The sequence below is a fragment of the Camelina sativa genome, chromosome 1, assembly GCF_030686135.1.
Source record: "Camelina sativa cultivar CO46 ecotype springtype chromosome 1, ASM3068613v1".
NCBI classification, from domain to species: Eukaryota; Viridiplantae; Streptophyta; class Magnoliopsida; order Brassicales; family Brassicaceae; genus Camelina; species Camelina sativa.
The window spans coordinates 20,326,299-20,350,652 of NC_141880.1; the positions used below are offsets into that span (position 1 = coordinate 20,326,299).

General features: G+C 40.1%; 2 non-coding genes across 2 annotated transcripts; both read right to left on the reverse strand.

Moving 5' to 3' along the window:
- Window positions 1-6,017: 6,017 nt before the first annotated feature.
- LOC147950153 (small nucleolar RNA R71) lies at window positions 6,018-6,124 on the reverse strand. Its single transcript, XR_015565196.1, has one exon. It is a non-coding gene; the product is annotated as a small nucleolar RNA R71 (small nucleolar RNA).
- A 12,725-nt stretch (window positions 6,125-18,849) lies between these two features.
- On the reverse strand, window positions 18,850-18,956 carry LOC147950154 (small nucleolar RNA R71). Its single transcript, XR_015565247.1, has one exon. It is a non-coding gene; the product is annotated as a small nucleolar RNA R71 (small nucleolar RNA).
- Window positions 18,957-24,354: the final 5,398 nt, after the last annotated feature.

A 24,354-nucleotide genomic window follows, 5' to 3' on the forward strand; every position in this document is an offset into this window, starting at 1 on the left:
ATGTTTTCTCGGTTTTAGCCTGTTTTGGGACAAAATGGGTATAATTGGTGTGTAAACACTCCAAATTCAACCCGAACTCTTATAATTAGTCAAATGCATTGGATTGTTACATATTTTGACCCAATAAAGAGTAACATAGCTGTTTACTGCTTCAAATCAATGTTTCCTCTCGGTTTTAGCTTGTTTTCTCGGTTTAAGCATGTTTTGGGATAAAACGGGTTTAAGTGTTGTCTAAACACTCCAAATTCAACCCAAACTCTTATAATTAGTCAATGGAATTGGATTGTTACGTATTTTGACCCTAGGAAGAGTACCATAGCTGTTTACTGCTTCGAAAAAATTTTTTCTCTCGGTTTTAGCCTGTTTTCTCGGATTAAGCCTCTTTTGGGAAAAAACGGGTTTAAGTGTTTTCTAAACACTGCAAATTCATCCCGATCTCTTAAAATTAGTCCAATGCATTGGATTATCACACAGTCTGACCCTAGAAACAGTAACAAAGCTATTAACTGCTTTGAATCAATGTTTTCTCGGTTTTAGCCTGTTTTGAGACAAAATGGGTATAACTGGTGTCTAAACACTCCAAATTCAACCCGAACTCTTATAATTAGTCAAATGCATTGGATTGTTACATATTTTGACCCTAGAAAGAGTAACATAGCTTTTTACTGCTTCAAATCAATGTTTCCTCTCGGTTTTAGCCTGTTTTCTCGGTTTAAGCATGTTTTGGGATAAAACGGGTTTAAGTGTTGTCTAAACACTTCAAATTCAACCCAAACTCTTATAATTAGTCAATGGAATTGGATTGTTACATATTTTGACGCTAGGAAGAGTACCATAGCTGTTTACTGCTTCGAATTATTTTTTTCTCTCGGTTTTAGCATGTTTTCTGGGATTAAGCCTGTTTTGGGAAAAACGGGTTTAAGTGTTTTCAAAACACTCCAAATTCATCCCGATCTCTTAAAATTAGTCCAATGCATTGGATTGTCACACAGTCTGACCCTTGAAACAGTAATAAAGCTATTAACTGCTTTGAATCAATGTTTTCTCGGTTTTAGCCTGTTTTGGGATAAAACGGGTTTAAGTATTGTCTAAACACTCCAAATTCAACCCTAACTCTTATAATTAGTCAAATGCATTGGATGGTTACATATTTTGACCCTAGAAAGAGTAACATAGCTATTTACTGCTTCAAATCAAAGTTTTCTCGGTTTTTGCCTGCTTTGGGATAAAGCAGGTATAAGTGTTATCTAAACACTCCAAATTCACCCTGATCACTTACAATTAGTCAAATGCATTGGATTGTTACATATTTTGACCCTAGAAAGAGTAACATAGCTGTTTACTGCTTCGAATAAATGTTTTCTCTCGGTTTTAGCCTGTTTTCTCGGATTAAGCCTGTTTTAGGAAAAAACGGGTTTAAGTGTTGTCTAAACACCCCAAATTCATCCCGTTCGCTAGAATTAGTCCAATGCATTGGATTGTCACACATTCTGACCCTAAAAACAGTAACAAAGCTATTAACTGCTTAGAATCAATGTTTTCTCGGTTTTAGCCTGTTTTGGGACAAAATGGGTATAATTGGTGTGTAAACACTCCAAATTCAACCCGTACTCTTATAATTAGTCAAATGCATTGGATTGTTACATATTTTGTCCCTAGAAAGAGTAACATAGCTGTTTACTGCTTCAAATCAATGTTTCCTCTCGTTTTTAGCTTGTTTTCTCGGTTTAAGCATGTTTTGGGATAAAACGGGTTTAAGTGTTGTCTAAACACTCCAAATTCAACCCAAACTCTTATAATTAGTCAATGGAATTGGATTGTTACGTATTTTGACCCTAGGAAGAGTACCATAGCTGTTTACTGCTTCAAATGATTTTATTCTCTCGGTTTTAGCATGTTTTCTGGGATTAAGCATGTTTTGGGAAAAAACGGGTTTAAGTGTTTTCAAAACACTCCAAATTCATTCCGATCTCTTAAAATTAGTTCAATGCATTGGATTGTCACACAGTCTGACCCTAGAAACAGTAACAAAGTTATTAACTACTTTGAATCAATGTTTTCTCGGTTTTAGCCTGTTTTGAGACAAAATGGGTATAACTGGTGTCTAAACACTCCAAATTCAACCTGAACTCTTATAATTAGTCAAATGCATTGGATTGTTACATATTTTGACCCTAGAAAGAGTAACATAGCTATTTACTGCTTCAAATCAAAGTTTTCCCGGTTTTTGCCTGTTTTGGGATAAAGCGGGTTTAAGTGTTATCTAAACACTCCAAATTCATCCCGATCTCTTATAATTAGTCAAATGCATTGGATTGTTACATATTTTGACCCCTGAAAAGGTAACATAGCTGTTTACTGCTTCGAATAAATGTTTTCTCTCGGGTTTAGCCTGTTTTCTCGGATTAAGCCTGTTTTGGGAAAAAACGGGTTTAAGGGTATTCTAAACACCCCAAATTCATCCTTTTCGCTAGAATTAGTCCAATGCATTGGATCGTTACACACTCTGACCCTAGAAACAGTAACAAGTCTATTAACTGCTTAGAATCAATGTTTTCTCGGTTTTAGCCTGTTTTGGGACAAAATGGGTATAACTGGTGTCTGAACACTCCAAATTCAACCTGAACTCTTATAATTCGTCAAATGCATTGGATTGTTACATATTTTGACCTTAGAAAGAGTAACATAGCTGTTTACTGCTTCAAATCAATGTTTCCTCTCGGTTTTAGCTTGTTTTCTCGGTTTAAGCATCTTTTGGGATAAAACGGGTTTAAGTGTTGTCTAAACACTCCAAATTCAACCCAAACTCTTATAATTAGTCAATGGAATTGGATTGTTACGTATTTTGACCCTAGGAAGAGTACCATAGCTGTTTACTGCTTCGAATAAATTTTTTCTCTCGGTTTTAGCCTGTTTTCTCGGATTAAGCCTCTTTTGGGAAAAAACGGGTTTAAGTGTTTTCTAAACACTCCAAATTCATCCTGATCTCTTAAAATTAGTCCAATGCATTGGATTGTCACACAGTCTGACCCTAGAAACAGTAACAAAGCTATTAACTGCTTTGAATCAATGTTTTCTCGGTTTTAGCCTGTTTTGAGACAAAATGGGTATAACTGGTGTCTAAACACTCCAAATTCAACCCGAACTCTTATAATTAGTCAAATGCAATAGATTGTTACATATTTTGACCCTAGAAAGAGTAACATAGCTGTTTACTGCTTCAAATCAATGTTTCCTCTTGGTTTTAGCCTGTTTTCTCGGTTTAAGCCTGTTTTGGGATAAAACGGGTTTAAGTGTTGTCTAAACACTCCAAATTCAACCCAAACTCTTATAATTAGTCAATGGAATTGGATTGTTACATATTTTGACCCTAGGAAGAGTACCATAGCTGTTTACTGCTTCGAATTATTTTTTTCTCTCGGTTTTAGCATGTTTTCTGGGATTAAGCCTGTTTTGGGAAAAAGGGTTTAAGTGTTTTCAAAACACTCTAAATTCATCCCGATCTCTTAAAATTAGTCCAATGCATTGGATTGTCACACAGTCTGATGATGTTCATATATTTTACCTTGTTTTCCCTTAGTTTATTCACAACTTTTGCATCTTTTGCTATCCATTTAGGCCATTATTGTGTAGCTTTAGGACTAATCATGCATTAGAGTATAGTTGCATTGCATTTGCATCTTTTCATGCATAAACAGGTGATTTTGGAGCTTAAGGAGCATGGAAGCAATGCTGAGGAGAAGTGAAGCTGTCCTGAGGAGAAAACAAGAAGAGTTAAGGCTGTAGAATCAAGGTCCGGAGTCCAACTCGACCGCACCACTCGACCGTGTGCTGAGGAGGACTCGACCGAGTGGAGAATGCACGAGAGAAGCCAGCTCGACCAGCCACTCGACCGAGCACTGGTCGAGTTGACCGAGCTGTTGACCACTTTGACTTTTTGTATTTTTAGGGCTTCCACCTCACCTCCTAGATTTTGTACTTTTTTGAGAGAGAAAGACTAGATTCTTATATTTTGTTTGTTTCATAACTTTCAAAGTATTAAGATTTCGAGTTTTATTCCTCAATATTGTAGATCTCTGTTTCATCTCTCTAATGATGCAAGTTTCATTATTTTCTGGGTTTTTGACATATTTCACCATGTGTTCTTGTGAGTAGTTTGCTTAGGACCTTGAGGATAGGTTAGGCTGGGTTGATCTTGTGGTTTGTTTGATTTGGTCAAGCTTGATTGTTGTAGATCTCTTCTAGGCTAGATGATCTTAATGCTGATCCTATATCTGAGAAGGTAGGGTTTGATTTCAAGCATCTTAGCATCACACCAATGTCTAAGGAGCATAGATAAGGCTAGATCTAGAGCTTACCATTAGGCTTGCTAAGAGATTAGGAGTCTTGTTTGGTTTGAGATGTATTGCTTAATGCCTGCTTGTGTAGATTCTTTTCTTTGTGAGAACAAGTCTAGAATTGCATAGGTTTGATTGTTTCTTGCCATGAGAGTGGATTAAACATGTATTAGAATAGTATGTCTAGAGATCAGCTCAATGTTTGCTTGAGATTTGTTGACCAAGTTAGATAACCACAATGATTAGCTCAGCCCATGAATCCCTCCTCAAGGCCTTCTTTGTTTATTGAAATCTTAGTCTAAATATCATTGCTTGCTTGTTGTTTGATTGGTTTTAGCATTGCTTTGTTTTTCTTGTGTTGCTCTGTTTTCACGTTTAAGTCTAGCTCGACCACCCACACGACCTACACTCGGTCGAGTGCTGCTCGAGTTCATCCCCAGAACTTGTGTTTTTGATTTGTGATTGTCTTGTTTCATTCCTGTTTCATTTCCATTGCATTCACGTAGTTTCCTGTTCATTACTTGTCTTGCATTAGTTCATTAGCATAGTTTCTATCTTTGTTCTAGTTTCATTATAGCTTCAAGTTGTTTGTTCTGTTTGCATTTAGTATCCTGTTCTAGTTGTTTTTACCTTCTGCATTTCATATCTCATTTTAGTATGGTTAGTGACAAACAATCTTTACAATTGGCTTGACTTAGACTCATATGCACATCTTAATTGTTCACAATCACTCAGATAGGATTGACACCTCTTATACTGCAACTGCATAAGGGGAATTGAAACACCCTGACTTCTATTCATTCCATACTTCATCATTCCATACATCATTCATTCATACACCACAAAGAAAGTCAGTTTCAATTTGGCGCCGTTGCCCATTTGAGTGTGTTTTATGACATTTAGGATCCCTATTAGTCTAAGATTAAGTTCATTTTAAACACTTGTGAAGTTACTGAACTCGAATCTTCCTTTGCTTGGCTGTTTTGTGTTTCAGGTACCCACTCGACCACCTACTCGACCACCACTCGACCGAGCTGTGATCGAGCACTTGATCGAGCCAGCAGCTGGATCCAATTAGCCATAACTTCCCCGTCGACTCGACCACCCACTCGAGCCTGCGCTCGACCGTGTACCTGTTCGAGTCCGTAGTAGAGTTTGTTGATGCACACAAGGTCAAAAGGCAAAGATAGTCTTCAACAGCCTATTGACAACATCCACAGGCTACAAAAGGGTTTGAGACATAAGCAAGGAAGAGTATTTCAACAACAACAAGGTCAAGACATCATGGAGCAACAAGCTGTCCATGAGCAAAGACCAAGGCACATTGGTGCAGGAGATGCACCCAATACTCACAACCAAAGGGCTGGAATTGTGCCACCTTCAGTAGCAAACAATAACTTTGAGATCAAGAGTGGATTGATCTCAATGATACAAGCAAACAAGTTTCATGGGTTGCCAATGGAGGATCCACTAGATCACCTTGATGAGTTTGACAGAATATGTGGACTCACTAAGATCAATGGAGTGAGTGAAGATGGATTCAAATTAAGACTCTTCCCATTTTCTCTTGGAGACAAAGCTCACCTTTGGGAGAAGACTCTACCTACTGGAGCTATCACCACATGGGATGCATGCAAGAAAGCTTTTCTGGCCAAGTTCTTCTCCAATGCAAGGACTGCTAGGCTGAGGAATGAGATTTCTAGGTTTGCTCAAAGGAATAATGAGAGCTTTTGTGAAGCTTGGGAGAGGTTTAAAGGATTCCAAACTCAGTGTCCTCACCATGGTTTCAGCAATGAGTCACTTCTAAGCACCTTGTATAGAGGAGTGCTTCCCAAGATAAGAATGCTTCTTGACACAGCCTCTAATGGCAACTTCCTCAACAAGAATGTGGAAGAAGGATGGGAGTTAGTTGAGAATCTTGCTCAATCTGATGGCAATTATAATGAGGACTATGATAGGACCATAAGGAGCTCCTCAACTGATCAAGAGGACAAGTATAAGAAGGATTTGAAGATGGTCAATGAGAAGCTTGACAAGATCCTCCTCAGCCAATCCAAGTCCATTCACTTCATAGGTGAAGAGGAAGCTCCAGTTCAAGAGGGGGAGCCTGAATTTGCTGAGTTGTGCTACATGCAGAACCAGGGAGGATTCAAAGGCTACAACCAAGGAGGTTTCAAGAACAACAATCTCTCTTATAGGAGCACCAATGTGGCCAACCCTCAAGACCAGGTCTATCCACCTCCTCAACCTCAACAGCAACAAAACTACATCCCCAAGCAGCAACACCAAGTGTTCCAGCCCCAATTGTGTCCCTAACCAGGGTTTCAGACTAACCAAGGCCAGGAACAAGACTTAAGAGCAATGATGCAACAGTTGTTGATTGGGCAAACACAAGGCAAGATTGAGGAAGCCAAGCAGTTTGCTGAGTTGAATCAAAGGCTCACATCACAGTACAATGATCTGAACATGAAGTTTGAAGGTCTCAACTCCAGAATAACATTGCCTCTACTTCAGCTCCTAAACCCAACCAACTCCCTGGAAAAGCTGTTCAAAATCCAAGGGAGTTCACTGCAAAAGCCATTCATATCTCTGATGGGGAAGTCACTGAGGACAGTGAAGTCCAAGTTTGGGGGAACTCATTAGTTACTGAAGCCCCAAGTGACGTTTGTGCAAAGCAACTGGAGTCCGGCATCTGGCTCGACCAAGTACTCGAACAGCCACTCGATCGAGCGCATGCTCGAGTGGTCGATCGAGTTGCAGACTCAGAAGCTGTCAAGCCTGCTAAGTACACTCCTCCTGCTTACAAGCCACCTCTTCCATTCCCAGGACGTTTCAAAGCACAAAAGATTAAGGAGCTTAGGGAAATCATTGAGAGAAAGGAGATGATGGCTAAGCAACAAGAGGAAGAGAAGGCTTTGAAGGAAGTGGTTGTGATTGAAGAAGCTGTGGTTGAGGAAGTGTTGGCCATACAAGAGATCACCATTGCTTACCAAGAAGAAGAGAGAGGACCTGCCTTGGAACAGTATGATCCATATCCTCTCTACAAAGACTTTTTGCTTGATTTATCAAAGAAGAAGGCTGAAGCTCAAGATGAGAAGGATCTTGAGGACCTTGGAGGAGTTATCATTCCAATCAAGCTTAAGGATCCAGGTCCATTCTATCTGCCTTGCACACTTAGCTATCTTCACTACAACCAATACCTTTGTGACTTGGGAGCTTCAACAAGTGTGATGCCATACTCCATAGTACAAAAGCTTGGGAGAACTGATTTCAAGTCCACCAACCTTCATATATGTTTAGCTGATGGGTCAAACAAAGAAATAGTTGGAAGGTTGGAGAATGTCCTAGTCAAGATAGGGAAGGCAAGGGTTCACACTGATTTTGTGGTGTTGGAGATGGACAAGGAACCTGAAGATCCAATCATTCTTGGAAGGCCATTCCTAGCCACTGTTGGAGCAGTTATTGATGTCAAAGAGGGTCTTGTGACCTTGAACATTGCTGAAGATATAGCCATGAAGTTTAACATCCATAACCCAACCAACCTTCCTACCATTGATGATCAACCTTTTACTATCAAGGACAAAGGAGGTCAAGAAGGTTCAAGTGGTGAAGCAACTCCAAAGGCTAAGCTCTCCTTTCAAGATGATTCTGTGGAAAAGCTTAAGAGGTCAGTTCAAGAGTTGACTAGTATGGTTGAGGATCTTCAAGTTAAGCTGAACAAGAGGTCCTTAAGGAAGGCAAGACCAAGGCTCAAAATCAAGAAGAAACATGGTTTGTGTGTTAAGGGTGAGGTGATCAAGGATCAACTTCACAGTGATCAAGAGGTTCCAGGGAGGATTTCATCACCTCCTTGGTATCTAAACCAAGTCTAAAAAGAACACCAAAGTCAGGCTTAATGACTTTAAACAAGCTCACTAGGGAGGAAGTCCCTAAGGTATCCTTTGTAAATATGGTTTATTTTCCTTGTAGTTTTGATATGTTTTCTTTTTTGTTTGTGTTGGACAGGCCTTTAGGTGAGAATGTAGGTTGGTAAGGAGGGAATTAGACTTGGAGAAGGAGACTCGCAAGCCCACTCGACCTACCCACGAGAGGTACTCGACCGAGCTGGAAAGGAATTGAGGCCCATTTGATCTTCAAATCACTAGAACGATCGAGTGGAGGGAAGAACAAGAAGAAAAATTTTGAAATTTCAAAATTTGGTCAAGGTGCTCGACCGTGTACAGTCGAGTGTGGGGTCGAGTGGCAGCAAAAAGCAGGTCAAAGATTCCCATTTCAAATTTGAATGGTATGGACGCTCCACCCTTGTCTCTTTGTCCCCTTAGCTTCTTTATATAGACCTTACACGAAACTATGCCTCTCACATTCTCTCATTTGCTCAAAACCATTGAATTCAAGTTTTAAAGTCTCTCTCTTAGCCTATCTTTTGCTCAAGCTTAGTTCTTTCAAGTTTTTGGTTCACTAACCTATTAACTTTGAGCTTTGAGTCTATTCCCTTCAGTTCTATTTGAAAAAAATGTCTTCAAGAATCACTAGGAAGTCTCAACAAACCACTGCAACCTCCATGGAACGTCATGATGCTAGACTTGAATCAAGAGGACAAGCTGGAAGGACCACTCGACGCCCCACTCGATCATGCACTCGACCGAGTGGTGGTTCGAGCAGCCGGTCGAGCCAGATGCCGCGTCTAAGGGGAGAGAGAGTTGAGGAAGATCCTGAGAGGACTGAGAGTGAGGAGGAAAGAGAGTCAACTCTCAATGAGTTCATGAGGACACACAAGGCCAAAGGGAAGAGGCCAGCAGTTGAGGTTGAACAAGAGGAGAGTGAGAATGAGAGTGAGGAAGAAAGTGAAAAAGAAGAGATAGAAGATGATGGAGAAGCTGAGTCCTGTGGGTTGTCAAAGAGGCAACTCTATGATGCTTTCATGAGAATGGAGTTCTTAGGGACAAGATATCCACACAAAGAAACCATGGAGAAGCTAGCCATTGGTGAAGATGTGGAGTACCTCTTTGAAAAGAGCAACCTGACCAAGTTTATGGGGCTTTGCATGGAGGGCTACAAAGAAGAGAGTTGTGAGTTTCTGGCCACAGTCAAGCTGCATACATATGCAAGGAAGGATGCTGAGTTTGGCTTGATTTCACAATCAAGGGGGAAAGGTATGAACTCTCAATGAAGAAGATAGCCAATGTGTTTGGTTTTGAGGTTGGGAGCAATAGGAGTTTGATGATTCCAAGAGATGAGCTCTATGCTGTGTGGGAAACCATTGGGGACAACAAATACTACTCATCCTCCAATTCCAAGAGTCCAAGGATAAGGAGCCCAGTCCTAAGGTACTTCCACAAAGCTCTTGCCAACACCTTCTTTGCTAGGAAGGAAACTGGGAATATTAATGAGGGGGAGCTAAAAATGATTGATTTGGCTCTCAATGGAGTCATCTTCCAAGCAAGAAATGGCACCATCATTCTTGGGAGCACTGTGGAGACTGACCTAGCAATGGTGCTCATTGATCACATGATTAACTTGAGAAGTTGGGTAGGAAAGTTGGAGAATAAGGGATCAAGAGGAGCACTAACCATTGGAGGCCTCATTACTCCAATCCTTCAAGCTGCTAAGGTTCCACTTAGAGGAGAAAGGGTTTCACCAAGATGGATTGACTCTAGCTACCTCACCTCTACTCTCATCCTAGCCAAGGAGATGCATCAAGGGAATCACATTTTCAACTTTGAACTTCCAACACTTGGGAAAAAGCAACTGATTTTGCCTAACCAAGAGCTCACCACCATTCAAGAAGGAGCCAACATTGACTTTTGGCCAGCTGAGGAGCATTTGTTTGATGGGATAGTTCAACTTAGAGTTGATGAAGCTGGAGATGTGCAGATGGCTGATGGGGAGGAGCAATTTTACTTTGAGGATTATGAGCTCAATCCAAGAGATAGTAGAGGAGTGAGGGAGGCTACCAAGAGATTAACCCTTCTGCAAAAATGGAACAAATGGCATGGGAAGAGGTTTGATAAGCTGAAGAAGAAGGTGACCAACATGGCTAAGTCCATCAAGGGCTTAAAGAAGGAGATTGCTGAGTTGAAGAGTGGGAATTCTTAACCTACACCATCAAGCCCTTTGAGGAGGAGTAGCTCAACTAGAGCACTTTCTAGAGTTGCGAACCCTGTGGAACCAGCTAGGGCTTCAATGTGTGAGCCAAATCAGAGGAAGAGGAGCTCAAGTACCCGAGAACAACCCTTTTCAAGGTACTCGACCGGGTCACTCGAGCACCCACTCGACCGAGCACCCCCAATGCACTCGGTCGAGTTCCAGCCCAGATCACCCTATGGTTTTCCACCTCCAGCTGCTTATCCAGGATATCAGGGTTACCCTCCCAGCCCACCCCAGTACTTCATGGATCCAACACTCTACCAACAGTTCTACCAGCAGCAAGGTCAACATTTTGACAATCGTGGTCCAGCTCGACCCCCCACTCGAGCACGTACTCGACCGAGTCCCGGTCGATCTCCATCGTCGAGCTGCCCCAATCTCCACCTCCAAGTCACCAACAAGACCCCAACTACTCCTATGATAGCATGCAGATGGATGTGGACAGCTACTTCCACAATCCCTAAGGTACCACTATCACCTTCCCTTGTAGATATCATTGCATTTGATATTGTGTTTTGTTTTTTGTTTTTCATCTTGAATCCTCAATCAAATTTCTTTCACACAGGGACTGTGTGATTTAAGTTTGGGGGAGGGTTTGAGATAGCATTTGACATTGTGTTTTGTGATTCTTATTTCAAATTTTTAGCATAATCATGTTAATACTTGCATAGCATCTAAGGCATAGAAAAACCCTAAAAATTTGAATTTTTTTGCAAAAATCTTTATAAAAAAAGAGTGTTCATGTAGTTTGCACTGCACATTAGGATCTTGTTTAGCATGTTTCATGTAGGATTGTATTGTACTTGCATTAGGGATCTATGATGAGTATTCCCTTATTAGCTTGTTTATTCACTAGACTAGGATCAATGCCCAAGTTAATAGTACTTTGATGCTAGTTGAGTGGTTAGAATAAAATTGAACCAAGCCTTGAATTCCTACATTGCATTTGGTCTAAATTGAAGCATGTTGAGATTTGAAACCATTTCCTATTTATAAGAACCTAATATTGACTTTCAATTATCAATGTGTGCAATGCTTTAAACTCATGGATACCACATACATATTTGGATCATCTTCTTCCTTTTTACCACTCTTGTTGATCCAAACCTTCTTTCAAGCCATGTTTGTTCTTGTGTGTGTGAGGCCTATTTTTGGGATTGAGCTTGGTAGAAAGTGTTAGGTTTGAACTGACAAGAGTAAAGCCTTGTGTACTTCTAGTTTGCATTTTTCAAACTAGATAGGACTAGGTGGTTCACTTGTTGGGTTTGGGACTTGGCAATTATGAAAAGAAAAGAGGAAAAAGAGAAAGAAAAGGTTAGAGTCTTTAGGAGGGGAATGTGTTTAAGAAAATTTAAAGTCTAGTGAAAGAATGGGAAGAATAAGGTGGTTTAAAGATGGTTCTAGTTAAAGAAAAGAAAGAAAGAAAAGAGAAGTCTAGCAAAATGCTTATATGTCTTAAGAATAAGAAGAAAAGTGAACCATAGCAAATAAGTAAGAATCCCCCATTCCACTAGAAAGATCAAATAAGAAACCTCTCCTAAGACTTTAAAACCAAAAGAGAAAAGGGTGAAAAAGAAGAAAAGAAGTTAAAGGGTAGCACTAGGATCAATTGGGTTTAGATTGATAGGATAAACACTTTGGGTACCTTTGGGTAGACAAGGTTTTGTTCTTGTATGTGTCTAAGTGTTCTTACCTTTAGCATTCTTCTAAAGCTCAATTCATTTTTTATGAGAGAACCTTGATATTGATAAGCCCTACTCTAAAAAGAGACCATCATTGTCTCTAAACCTTTTACTGCCAAGCCAAATGAGTTTAAGCATTGCATAGAATTGATTCATGTTCTTGATTAATGAATGTTAAAGGAAATGGTTGATTTGAATGCATGTGGATGTCTAAGGCTCAAATCAGTGAAGGTTGTGATATGCTTGTCTAAAGTCTTTAAGTATAGCTCATTCAACTTGCATCATAGTACTAGTAACTTGGACATTGATTCTAGATAGTCTATTTGCAAGCTTTAGGAGCTGAGATCCCACTTTCAAACCTCACCTACCTTCTTTTGTCTTTGATTATTTGCTTGAGGGCAAGCAAAGACTAAGTTTGGGGGTGTTGATGTTCATATATTTTACCTTGTTTTCCCTTAGTTTATTCACAACTTTTGCATCTTTTGCTATCCATTTAGGTCATTATTGTGTAGCTTTAGGACTAATCATGCATTAGAGGTCCGGAGTCCAACTCGACCGCACCACTCGACCACCACTCGACCGTGTGCTGAGGAGGACTCGACCGAGTGGAGAATGCACGAGAGAAGCCAGCTCGACCAGCCACTCGACCGAGCACTGGTCGAGTTGACCGAGCCGTTGACCACTTTGACTTTTTGCATTTTTAGGGCTTCCACCTCATCTCCTATATAAGGCCCTTGTACTTGCAGCCACAAAAGAATCCAGCTTTTTAGAGAGTCTAAAACCTAGTTTTTACCTTTTTTAGATATTATTCCTTTTGCACTTTTATTTTATTTTTAGATCTTGTACTTGTTTGAGAGAGAAAGACTAGATTCTTATATTTTGTTTGTTTCATAACTTTCAAAGTATTAAGATTTCAAGTTTATTTCCTTCATCAATATTGTAGATCTCTGTTTCATCTTTCTAATGATGCAAGTTTCATTATTTTCTGGGTTTTTGACATATTTCACCATGTGTTCTTGTGAGTAGTTTGCTTAGGACCTTGAGGATGGGTTAGGCTGGGTTGATCTTGTGGTTTGTTTGATTTGGTCAAGCTTGATTGCTGTAGATCTCTTCTAGGCTAGATGATCTTAATGCTGATCCTATATCTGAGAGGGTAGGGTTTGATTTCAAGCATCTTAGCATCACACCAATGTCTAAGGAGCATAGATAAGGCTAGATCTAGAGCTTACCATTAGGCTTGCTAAGAGATTAGGAGTCTTGTTTGGTTTGAGATGTATTGCTTAATGCCTGCTTGTGTAGATTCTTTTCTTTGTGAGAACAAGTCTAGAATTGCATAGGTTTGATTGTTTCTTGCCATGAGAGTGGATTAAACATGTATTAGAATAGTATGTCTAGAGATAAGCTCAATGTTTGCTTGAGATTTGTTGACCAAGTTAGATAACCACAATGATTAGCTCAGCCCATGAATCCCTCCTCAAGGCCTTCTTTGTTTATTGAAATCTTAGTCTAAATATCATTGCTTGCTTGTTGTTTGATTGGTTTTAGCATTGCTCTGTTTTTCTTGTGTTGCTCTGTTTTCACGTTTAAGTCTAGCTCGACCACCCACTCGACCTACACTCGGTCGAGTGCTGCTCGAGTTCATCCCCAGAACTTGTGTTTTTGATTTGTGATTGTCTTGTTTCATTCCTGTTTCATTTCCATTGCATTCACGTAGTTTCCTGTTCATTACTTGTCTTGCATTAGTTCATTAGCATAGTTTCTATCTTTGTTCTAGTTTCATTATAGCTTCAAGTTGTTTGTTCTGTTTGCATTTAGTATCCTGTTCTAGTTGTTTTTACCTTCTGCATTTCATATCTCTTTTTAGGATTGTTAGTGACAAACAATCTTTACAATTGGCTTGACTTAGCCTCATATGCACATCTTAATTGTTCACAATCACTCAGATAGGATTGACACTTCTTATACTGCAACTGCATAAGGGGAATTGAAACACCCTGACTTCTATTCATTCCATACATCATCATTCCATATATCATTCATTCATACACCACAAAGAAAGTCAGTTTCAATTGGATTGTCACACATTCTGACCCTAGAAACAGTAACAAACCTATTAACTGCTTAGAATCAATGTTTTCTCGGTTTTAGCCTGTTTTGGGACAAAATGGGTATAATTGGTGTGTAAACACTCCAAATTCAACCCGAACTCTTATAATTAGTCAAATGCATTGGATTGTTACATATTTTGACCCTAGAAAGAGTAACATAGCTGTTTACTGCTTCAAATCAATGTTTCCTCTCGGTTTTAGCTTGTTTTCTCGGTTTAAGCATGTTTTGGGATAAAACGGGTTTAAGTGTTGTCTAAACACTCCAAATTAAACCCAAACTCTTATAATTAGTCAATGGAATTGGATTGTTACGTATTTTGACCCTAGGAAGAGTACCATAGCTGTTTACTGCTTCGAATAAATTTTTTCTCTCGGTTTTAGCCTGTTTTCTCGGATTAAGCCTCTTTTGGGGAAAAACGGGTTTAAGTGTTTTCTAAACACTCCAAATTCATCCCAATCTCTTAAAATTAGTCCAATGCATTGGATTGTCACATATTCTGACCCTAGAAATAGTAACAAAGCTATTAACTGCTTAGAATCAATGTTTTCTCGGTTTTAGCCTGTTTTGGGACAAATGGGTATAATTGGTGTGTAAACACTCCAAATTCAACCCGAACTCTTATAATTAGTCAAATGCATTGGATTGTTACATATTTTGACCCTAGAAAGAGTAACATAGCTATTTACTGCTTCGAATCAAATTTTTCCCGGTTTTTGTCTGTTTTGGGATAAAGCGGGTTTAAGTGTTATCTAAACACTCCAAATTCATCCCGATCTCTTACAATTAGTCAAATGCATTAGATTGTTACATATTTTTACCCCTGAAAAAGTAACATAGCTTTTTACTGCTTCTTATAAATGTTTTCTCTCAGTTTTAGCCTGTTTTCTCGGATTAAGCCTCTTTTGGGAAAAAACGGGTTTAAGTGTATTCTAAACACCCCAAATTCATCCTGTTCGCTAGAATTAGTCCAATGCATTGGATTGTTACACACTCTGACCCTAGAAACAGTAACAAATCTATTAACTGCTTAGAATCAATGTTTTCTCGGTTTTAGCCTGTTTTGGAACAAAATGGGTATAACTGGTGTCTGAACACTCCAAATTCAACCCGAACTCTTATAATTCGTCAAATGCATTGGATTGTTACATATTTTGACCCTAGAAAGAGTAACATAGCTGTTTACTGCTTCAAATCAATGTTTCCTCTCGGTTTTAGCCTATTTTCTCGGTTTAAGCCTGTTTTGGGATAAAACGGGTTTAAGTGTTGTCTAAACACTCCAAATTCAACCCAAACTCTTATAATTTGTCAATGGAATTGGATTGTTACATATTTTAACCCTAGGAAGAGTACCATAGCTGTTTACTGCTTCGAATAAATGTTTTCTCTTGGTTTTAGCCTGTTTTCTCGGATTAAGCCTGTTTTAGGAAAAAACGGGTTTAAGTGTTTTCTAAACACTCCAAATTCATCCCGATCTCCTAAAATTAGTCCAATGCATTGGATTGTCACACAGTCTGAACCTAGACACAATAACAAAGCTATTAACTGCTTTGAATCAATGATTTCTCGGTTTAAGTCTGTTTCGGGATAAAACGGGTTTAAGTGTTGTCTAAACACTCCAAATTAAACCCCAACTCTTATAATTAGTCAATGGAATTGGATTGTTACATATTTTGACCCTAGAAAGAGTACCATAGCTGTTTACTGCTTCGAATAAATGTTTTCTCTCGGTTTTAGCCTGTTTTCTCGGATTAAGGCTGTTTTGGGAAAAAACGGGTTTAAGTGTTTTCTAAACACTCCAAATTCATCCCGATCTCTTAAAATTAGTCCAATGCATTGGATTGTCACACATGCTGACCCTAGACACAATAACAAAGCTATTAACTGCTTTGAATCAATGTTTTCTCGGTTTAAGCCTGTTTTGGGATAAAACGGGTTTAAGTATTGTCTAAACACTCCAAATTCAACCCCAACTCTTATAATTAGTCAATGGAATTGGATTGTTACATATTTTGACCCTAGGAAGAGTAACATAGCTATTTACTGTGATGTTCATATATTTTACCCTGTTTTCCCTTAATATATTCACATCTTTTGCATCTTTTGCTATCCATTTTGACCATTATTGCATAGCTTTAGGACTGTTCTTGCATTAGAGTTTAGTTGCATTGCATTTGCATCTTTTCGTGCATAAACAGTTGATTTTGGAGCTTGAGGAGCATGGAAGCAATGCTGAGGAGAAGTGAAGCAATCATGAGGAGAAAGCAAGAGAGCTAAGGCTGAAGAACCAAGGTCCGGAGTCCAACTCAACTGCCCACTCGACCAGACACTCGACCGTGTGCTGAGAGGGACTCGACCGAGTGGGAGGAGCACAAGAGGAGCCAACTCGACCGGTCACTCGACCGAGCACCAGGTCGAGTTGGTCGAGCCGCCTGGCTATTTTGTCTTCTAGCGTTTTTAGGGCTTCCACTACATTTTCTATATAAGGGCTTGTACCTGCAGCCACCAAAAAAGTCCAGCTTTTTAGAGAGTCAAAAACCTAGTTTTTACCTTTTTTAGAATTATTCCTTTTGCACTTTTATTTTCTTAGATCTTGTACTTCTTTAAGAAGGAGAAAAAGATTAAATTCTTCAATATTGTTGGTTTCATAACTTTCTTAATATTGAGAATTTGAGTTTGATTCTTTCTTCAATATTGTAGATCTTTGATTTATCTTTCTAATGATGCAAGTTTCAGTATTTTCTGGGTTTATGACTTTGTTGTTCATCATGTGTTCTTGTGAGTAGTTGCTTAGGATCTTGAGGATGGGTTAGGCTGGGTTGTGTTTGAGGTTTGTTTAATTTGGTCAAGCTTGGTTGTTGTAGATCTCTTCTGGGCTAGATGTTCTTAATGCTGATCCTATATCTGAGAGGATAGGATCTGATTTCAAGCCTCTTAGCATCACACCAATGTCTAAAGAGCATAGATAAGGCTAGATCTGGAGACTATCATTTGGCTTGCTAAGAGATTAGAAGTCTTGTTTGATTTTTGACATATTGCTTAATGCCTCCTTGTGTAGATTCTTTACTTTGAGAGTGGATTAAACATGTCTTAGAAATATATGTCTAGAGATTAGCTCAAGTTGTTTTAGATTTGTTGACCAAGTTAAATGACCTCAATCATAGTCCATCCCATGAATCCCTCCTCAAGACCTTCCTTGTTTATTGATTTCTTAGCTTAAATCCTGTTGTTTGATTCGTTTTGGTATTGCTCTGTTTTTCTTGTGTTGCTCTGTTTTGCGTATTTGTCCAGCTCGACCCTGCACTCGATCAGCACTCGATCGAGTGCTTGCTCGAGTTCCAAACCAGAACTTGTGTTTATGATTTGTGTTTGTCCTGTTTCACCCTAGTTGCATTTCTGTTGCATTCATTTAGTATCCTGTTCATTACTTACCTTGCATTAGTTCAATTCTTGCATTTCCATAGTTTCTATTTCTGTTTGTCATAATCACTCTGTTCTATTTGCATTTAGCTCCTAGTTCTTGTAGTTTTACTTTCTGCACTCTCCATTTCATCATAGGATTGTTAGTGACAAACAACCTTTACATCTGGCTTGACTTAGACTCATATGCACATCTTGATTGTTCACAAACACTCAGATTGGATTGACACCTCTTATACTACAATTGCATAAGGGGAATTGAAACACCCTGACATCCATTCATTCGTAAGTTATCATTCCATACATCAGTCACCACCTACAAAAATAGTCAGTTTCAATTTGGCGCCGTTGCCCATTTGAGTTTGTTTTGTGACATTTAGGATCATTATTAGTCTAAGATTAAGTTCGTTTAAACACTTGTGAAGTTACTGAACTCGAATCTTTCCTTTGCTTGGCTGTCTTGAGTTTTAGGTACCCACTCGACCACCCACTCGACCACCACTCGACCGAGCCGTGATCGAGCACTTGATCGAGTCAGAAGCCGGATCCAAATAGCCATTACTTCCAAGTCGACTCGACCACCTACTCGAGCCTGTGCTCGACCGTGTACCGGTTCGAGTCTGTAGTCGAGTTTGTTGATGCACACAAGGTCAAAAGGCAAAGACAGTCTTCAAAGGCCTATTGACAACATCCACATGCTACAAAAGGGTTTGAGACATACGCAAAGAAGAGTAGTTCAACAACAAGAAGAACAAGTAGTCATGGAGCAGCAAGATCACCATGATCATAGACCTAGACACATTGGTGTTGGGGATGCACCTAACACACACAACCAAAGAGCTGGTATTGTGCCTCCTGCTGTGGCAAATAATAATTATGAAATAAAGAGTGGATTAATCTCCATGATACAAGCCAACAAATTTCATGGGTTGCCAATGGAGGATCCTCTAGATCACCTTGATGAGTTTGACAGAATATGTGGACTCACAAAAATCAATGGAGTAAGTGAAGATGGCTTCAAGTTAAGGCTATTCCCATTTTCCCTTGGAGACAAAGCTCATCTATGGGAGAAGAGTCTTCCTACTGGAGCTATAACCACATGGGATGCATGCAAGAAAGCTTTTCTGGCCAAGTTCTTCTCCAATGCAAGGACTGCTAGGTTGAGGAATGAAATTTCTGGGTTTGCTCAAAGGAATAATGAGAGCTTTTGTGAAGCTTGGGAGAGGTTTAAAGGATTCTAAACTCAGTGTCCTCACCATGGCTTCAGCAATGAGTCCCTTCTAAGCACTTTGTATAGAGGAGTGCTTCCCAAGATAAGAATGCTTCTTGATACAGCTTCAAATGGCAACTTCCTCAACAAGAATGTGGAAGAAGGATGGGAATTGGTTGAGAACCTTGCTCAGTCAGAGGATACTTATAATGAAGATTATGATAGAACCATGAGGATCCCCTCCACTGATCAGGAGGACAAATACAAGCAGGATTTAAAGATGGTCAATGAGAAGCTTGACAAGATTCTCCTAAGCCAGTCAAAAACCTTTCACTTCATTGGTGAAGAAGAAGCTCCAGTCCAAGAAGGAGATAGGGAGTTTGCTGAGTTGTGTTTTATGCAGAACCAAGGAGGAGGATACAAAGGCTACAACCAAGGTGGAGGATTCAAGCAGAACAACCTCTCTTATAGGAGCACCAATGTAGCCAACCCTCAAGACCAAGTCTATTCACCTCCTCAGCCTCAACAACAGCACAACTATGCACCCAAGCAGCAGCAACAAGTGTTCCAGCCCCAATTGTGTCCCCCACCAGGGTTTCAGACTAACCAAGGCCGGGAACAAGACCTAAGAGCAATGATACAACAGCTGTTGATTGGGCAAACCAAAGGGAAGATTGAGGCAGCAAACAGAATTGCTGAGCTGCACAAGAGGATAGATGATATTTACAGTGAACTTCATGCCAAGTTTGACACACTGACATCCAGGATTGTGACTATGGAGAATCACCAAGCTTCTGCCTCAAAGCATGACCATCACAAGGGCACAACTATTGTGCAAACTACTGAATTTGCCAATGCTATCAATCTTCGCAGTGGAAGAGTCTTACCAACACGGCTAGGAGCACATCACAACACTGAGGGCAGTGGAATTCAGGAAGGGGAGGGTTTCCAACAAGAAGAAACCCAGGATGAAAACACCGTTGAATTCGACGTACCACTCGACCACTCACTCCACCGAGTAGGTGGTCGAGTACCCGATCGAGCTGCTTCTCAGGAGAAAATCAATCCAGGTACCTCCAAAGAAAAAGAAGTCTGGTTCATTCCTCCTCCTTACAAGCCTCCACTACCTTTCCCAGGAAGATTTAAGAAACAGATGGTTGAAAAATACAAGGCATTGTTTGACAAACAAGTTAGAGAGATTGAGCTTAGGATGCCTCTAATAGATGCCTTTGTGATGATCCCTCCTTACCAAAAATTCTTGAAAGATGTTGTGATGGAAATGATCAAAGAAGTTCAAGGGATGGTGATTCTCAGCCATGAGTGTAGTGCCATAATCCAAAAGCAAGTGAACCCTCAAAAGCTAAGAGATCCTGGTTCCTTTACTCTATCTTGCTCTATAGGGCCCTTAACCTTCAATAGATGCCTTTGTGATTTGGGAGCCTCAGTAAGCATAATGCCTCTATCAGTTGCTAAGCGCCTAGGGTTTACAAGGTATAAGCCATGCAACATCTCCATAATCTTAGCTAATAGATTAATAAGATTACCACATGGTGTTTTGGAAGATCTACCAGTTAGAGTTGGAGCAGTGGAAGTCCCAACAGACTTTGTAGTCTTGGAAATGGATGAAGAACCAAAAGATCCTTTGATCTTGGGGAGACCTTTCCTGGCTACAGCAGGAGCAATAATTGATGTGAGACAAGGGAAGATTGATCTCAACTTGGGAGAAGACCTCAAAATGACATTTGACATTGTAGAGGCTATGAAGAAACCAACAATTGGAGGACAAGTCTTTTGGGTTGAAGAGTTGGACAGATTATTAGGAGAATTGATGGAAGAGCTAGCAGAACAAGATCACCTTAGAACTGTTTTGACCAAAAGTGGAGAGGAAGGGTTCATCCATGAAGAAACCAAGGCCTATGAAGATATATTGGACTCTTGTGATGAATCACACCATCCAGAGGTTTTTGAGGGGTTACCAGCATTAAGAGAGGAAGTCTGGTCAGTTCAAACAGCAAATACGGATAGCTCGACCACCCACTCGAGCATACACTCGACCGAGCACCAACACTACTCGTCCGAGTGCACTGCCGAGTCCTCCACAGATGACTGGTCTGAACTGAATGCACCAAAAGTAGAGCTAAAACCTCTCCCTTCTGGGCTAAGGTACGTCTTTTTAGGTGAGAACTCTACTTATCCTGTGATAGTAAATGCTAACTTGGGTAGGGAAGAGCTTGATTTGCTAGTTGTTGAGCTAAGGAAGTTTAGAAAAGCTATTGGTTATACTTTGGATGACATTAAAGGAATTTCACCTAGTCTCTGCATGCATAGAATCCACCTTGAAAATGAATCCTACTCTAGTATTGAACCTTAAAGAAGGCTTAATTCCAACCTAAAGGAAGTAGTCAAAAAAGAGATTCTAAAATTGCTTGGAGCGGGTGCGATCTATCCTATTTCTGATAGTACTTGGGTCTCACCAGTCCACTGTGTCCCTAAAAAAGGAGGAATCCCACTAGAATGTGCATTGACCATAACAGGATAAGTTAATTCCCACTAGAACCATAACAGGACATAGAATGTGCATTGACTATAGGAAGATTAATTCTGCTACTAGGAAAGATCATTTTCCTCTTCCAGTTATTGATCAAATGTTGGAAAGACTAGCCAATCATACCCATTACTGTTTCTTGGATGGATATTCTGGATTTTTCCAAATTCCTATTCATCCCAATGATCAAGAGAAGACAACATTCACATGTCCATATGGTACCTTTGCATATAGGAGGATGCCATTTGGATTATGTAATGCTCCAGCTACCTTTCAAAGGTGCATGATGTCAATCTTCTCTGATCTTATTGAGGATGTGGTTGAAGTTTTTATGGATGACTTCTCTGTCTATGGAGATTCCTTTTCTTCTTGTCTTACTAATCTATGCAGAGTTTTAAAGAGATGTGAGGAGACAAATCTAGTCTTGAATTGGGAAAAGTGTCACTTCATGGTTGAAGAAGGGATAGTTCTTGGTCATAAGATTTCAGAGAAGGGTATTGAAGTTGACAAAGCAAAAATTGAAGTCATGGTTCAACTTCAACCACCAAAAACAGTCAAGGACATAAGAAGCTTTCTTGGTCATGCTGGATTTTATAGAAGGTTCATCAAGGATTTCTCAAAGATAGCTAGGCCATTGACAAGGTTGCTTTGCAAGGAGACTGAGTTCAACTTTGATGAAGATTGCTTGAAGGCTTTCAAGGAGATCAAGGCTGCTTTGATATCAGCCCCAATAGTCCAAGCTCCAAACTGGGATCTTCCATTTGAGATTATGTGTGATGCTTCAGATTTTGCAGTAGGAGCAGTTCTGGGACAGAAGAAAGATAAGAAGCTGCATGTTATTCACTATGCAAGCAGGACCTTGGATGAAACTCAAGGAAGATATTCAACAACAGAGAAAGAGCTTCTAGCAGTGGTCTTTGCCTTTGAAAAATTCAGAAGTTACTTAGTAGGGTCCAAAGTAATTGTGTACACCGATCATGCTGCTTTGAGGCACATCTACTCAAAGAAGGACACAAAACCAAGGTTGTTAAGATGGATTCTGCTTCTCCAAGAGTTTGACATGGAAATAGTTGATAAGAAAGGGATAGAGAATGGAGTAGCTGATCATTTGTCCAGAATGAGGATAGAGGAGGAGATTCCAATCGATGTTTCAATGCCTGAGGAGAAGCTGATGCAAATAGGGACAACTCGGCCTCTAACTCGACCGCCTACTCGAGCATGCACTCGGCCGAGTATGTTTGGGCACACGATCGAGCAGGATGAGATGGAGGAGTGGATGGCACTTGAAAGTGAAGATCTACCTTGGTATGCTGACATAGTCAATTACAAGGTGTGTGAAGAAGTCCCGGCAGATATGGACCCTTATAAGAAGAAAAAGCTCCTCAAGGACATCAATGGGTACTATTGGGATGAACCTTACTTATACAAAAAGGGATCAGATGGGTTGTTTAGGAGGTGCATAGCAGAAAATTAAGTTGAAGGAGTGCTAGGGCATTGTCATGGTTCTACTTATGGAGGCCATTTTGCAATTTTCAAGACAGCCCAGAAAGTCTTACAAGCTGGTCTATGGTGGCCTACACTATTCAAGGACACTCACAAGTTCATCACAAAGTGTGATGCTTGCCAAAGAATGGGAAATATCACAAGAAGGAATGAGATGCCCCAAAACCCAATTCTTGAAGTTGAGATATTTGATGTGTGGGGAATTGATTTCATGGGACCTTTTAATCCTCCTTCAAATGGGAATGTCTATATATTAGTGGCAGTGGACTATGTCTCCAAGTGGGTAGAGGCTATTGCCAGCCCTACTAATGATCACAAAGTGGTACATAAACTTTTTAAGACCATAATCTTCCCAAGGTATGGAATTCCAAGAGCTGTGATTAGTTATGGAGGAACACACTTCATCAACAAGATCTTTGAAGGAATGCTAAGGAAGTATGGAGTTAAACACAAGGTGTCTACAGCCTACCACCCCCAAACAAGTGGACAAGTTGAAGTGTCAAACAAACAAATCAAGGCCATTCTATCAAGAATAGTAGGAGCAACAAGAAAGGATTGGTCTAGTAAACTTGATGAAACACTTTGGGCCTATCGAACAGCTTTCAAGACACCTATAGGAAGAACCCCATTCCAACTGGTCTATGGCAAGTCTTGCCATCTCCCAGTTGAAGTTGAGTACAAAGCCCTATGGGCAATCAAACTTTTGAACTTGGATCTAGAGACAACACAAGCTAAGAGAAGCCTTGAATTGCATGAGCTTGAGGAAATCAGATTGGAAGCTTATGAAAACTCCAAAATCTACAAGGAAAGAACTAAAGCCTTCCATGATAAGAAGATTCTCATCAAAGACCTACAGGCTGGAGACCAAGCTTTGCTTTACAATTCAAGACTCAAGTTATTCCCTGGGAAGTTGAAAAGTAGATGGGGAGGCCCTTTTGAAATAAAGGAGATCATACCATTTGGGGCTGTCACACTTCTCAACAAGGATGATAGTGAGTTCACAGTCAATGGTCAGAGAGTTAAGAAGTATTTGGGAGAAAAGGAAACACATGAGAAGTGCAAAATGCTTCTCTAGGATGCTCCTCAAGCCTAAAAAGGCATCAAGGGTCAAGCTTAGTGACTTTAAACAAGCTCACTAGGGAGGAAGTCCCTAAGGTATCCCTGTACATAATGATTAGAATTCTGTTATTTTGATATTTGTTTTGGTGTTTTCATGGTCAGGGAAGCAAGGGAGTTTAATTGGAAGAAGAAAACGAGACTCGCGGTCCAGCTCGACCCCCCCACTCGAGCACGTACTCGACCGAGTCCTGGTCGATTCCCATCGTCGAGCTGCCCCAATCTCCACCTCCAAGTCATCAACAAGACCCCAATTACACCTTTGACAGCATGAAGAGGATGTGGACA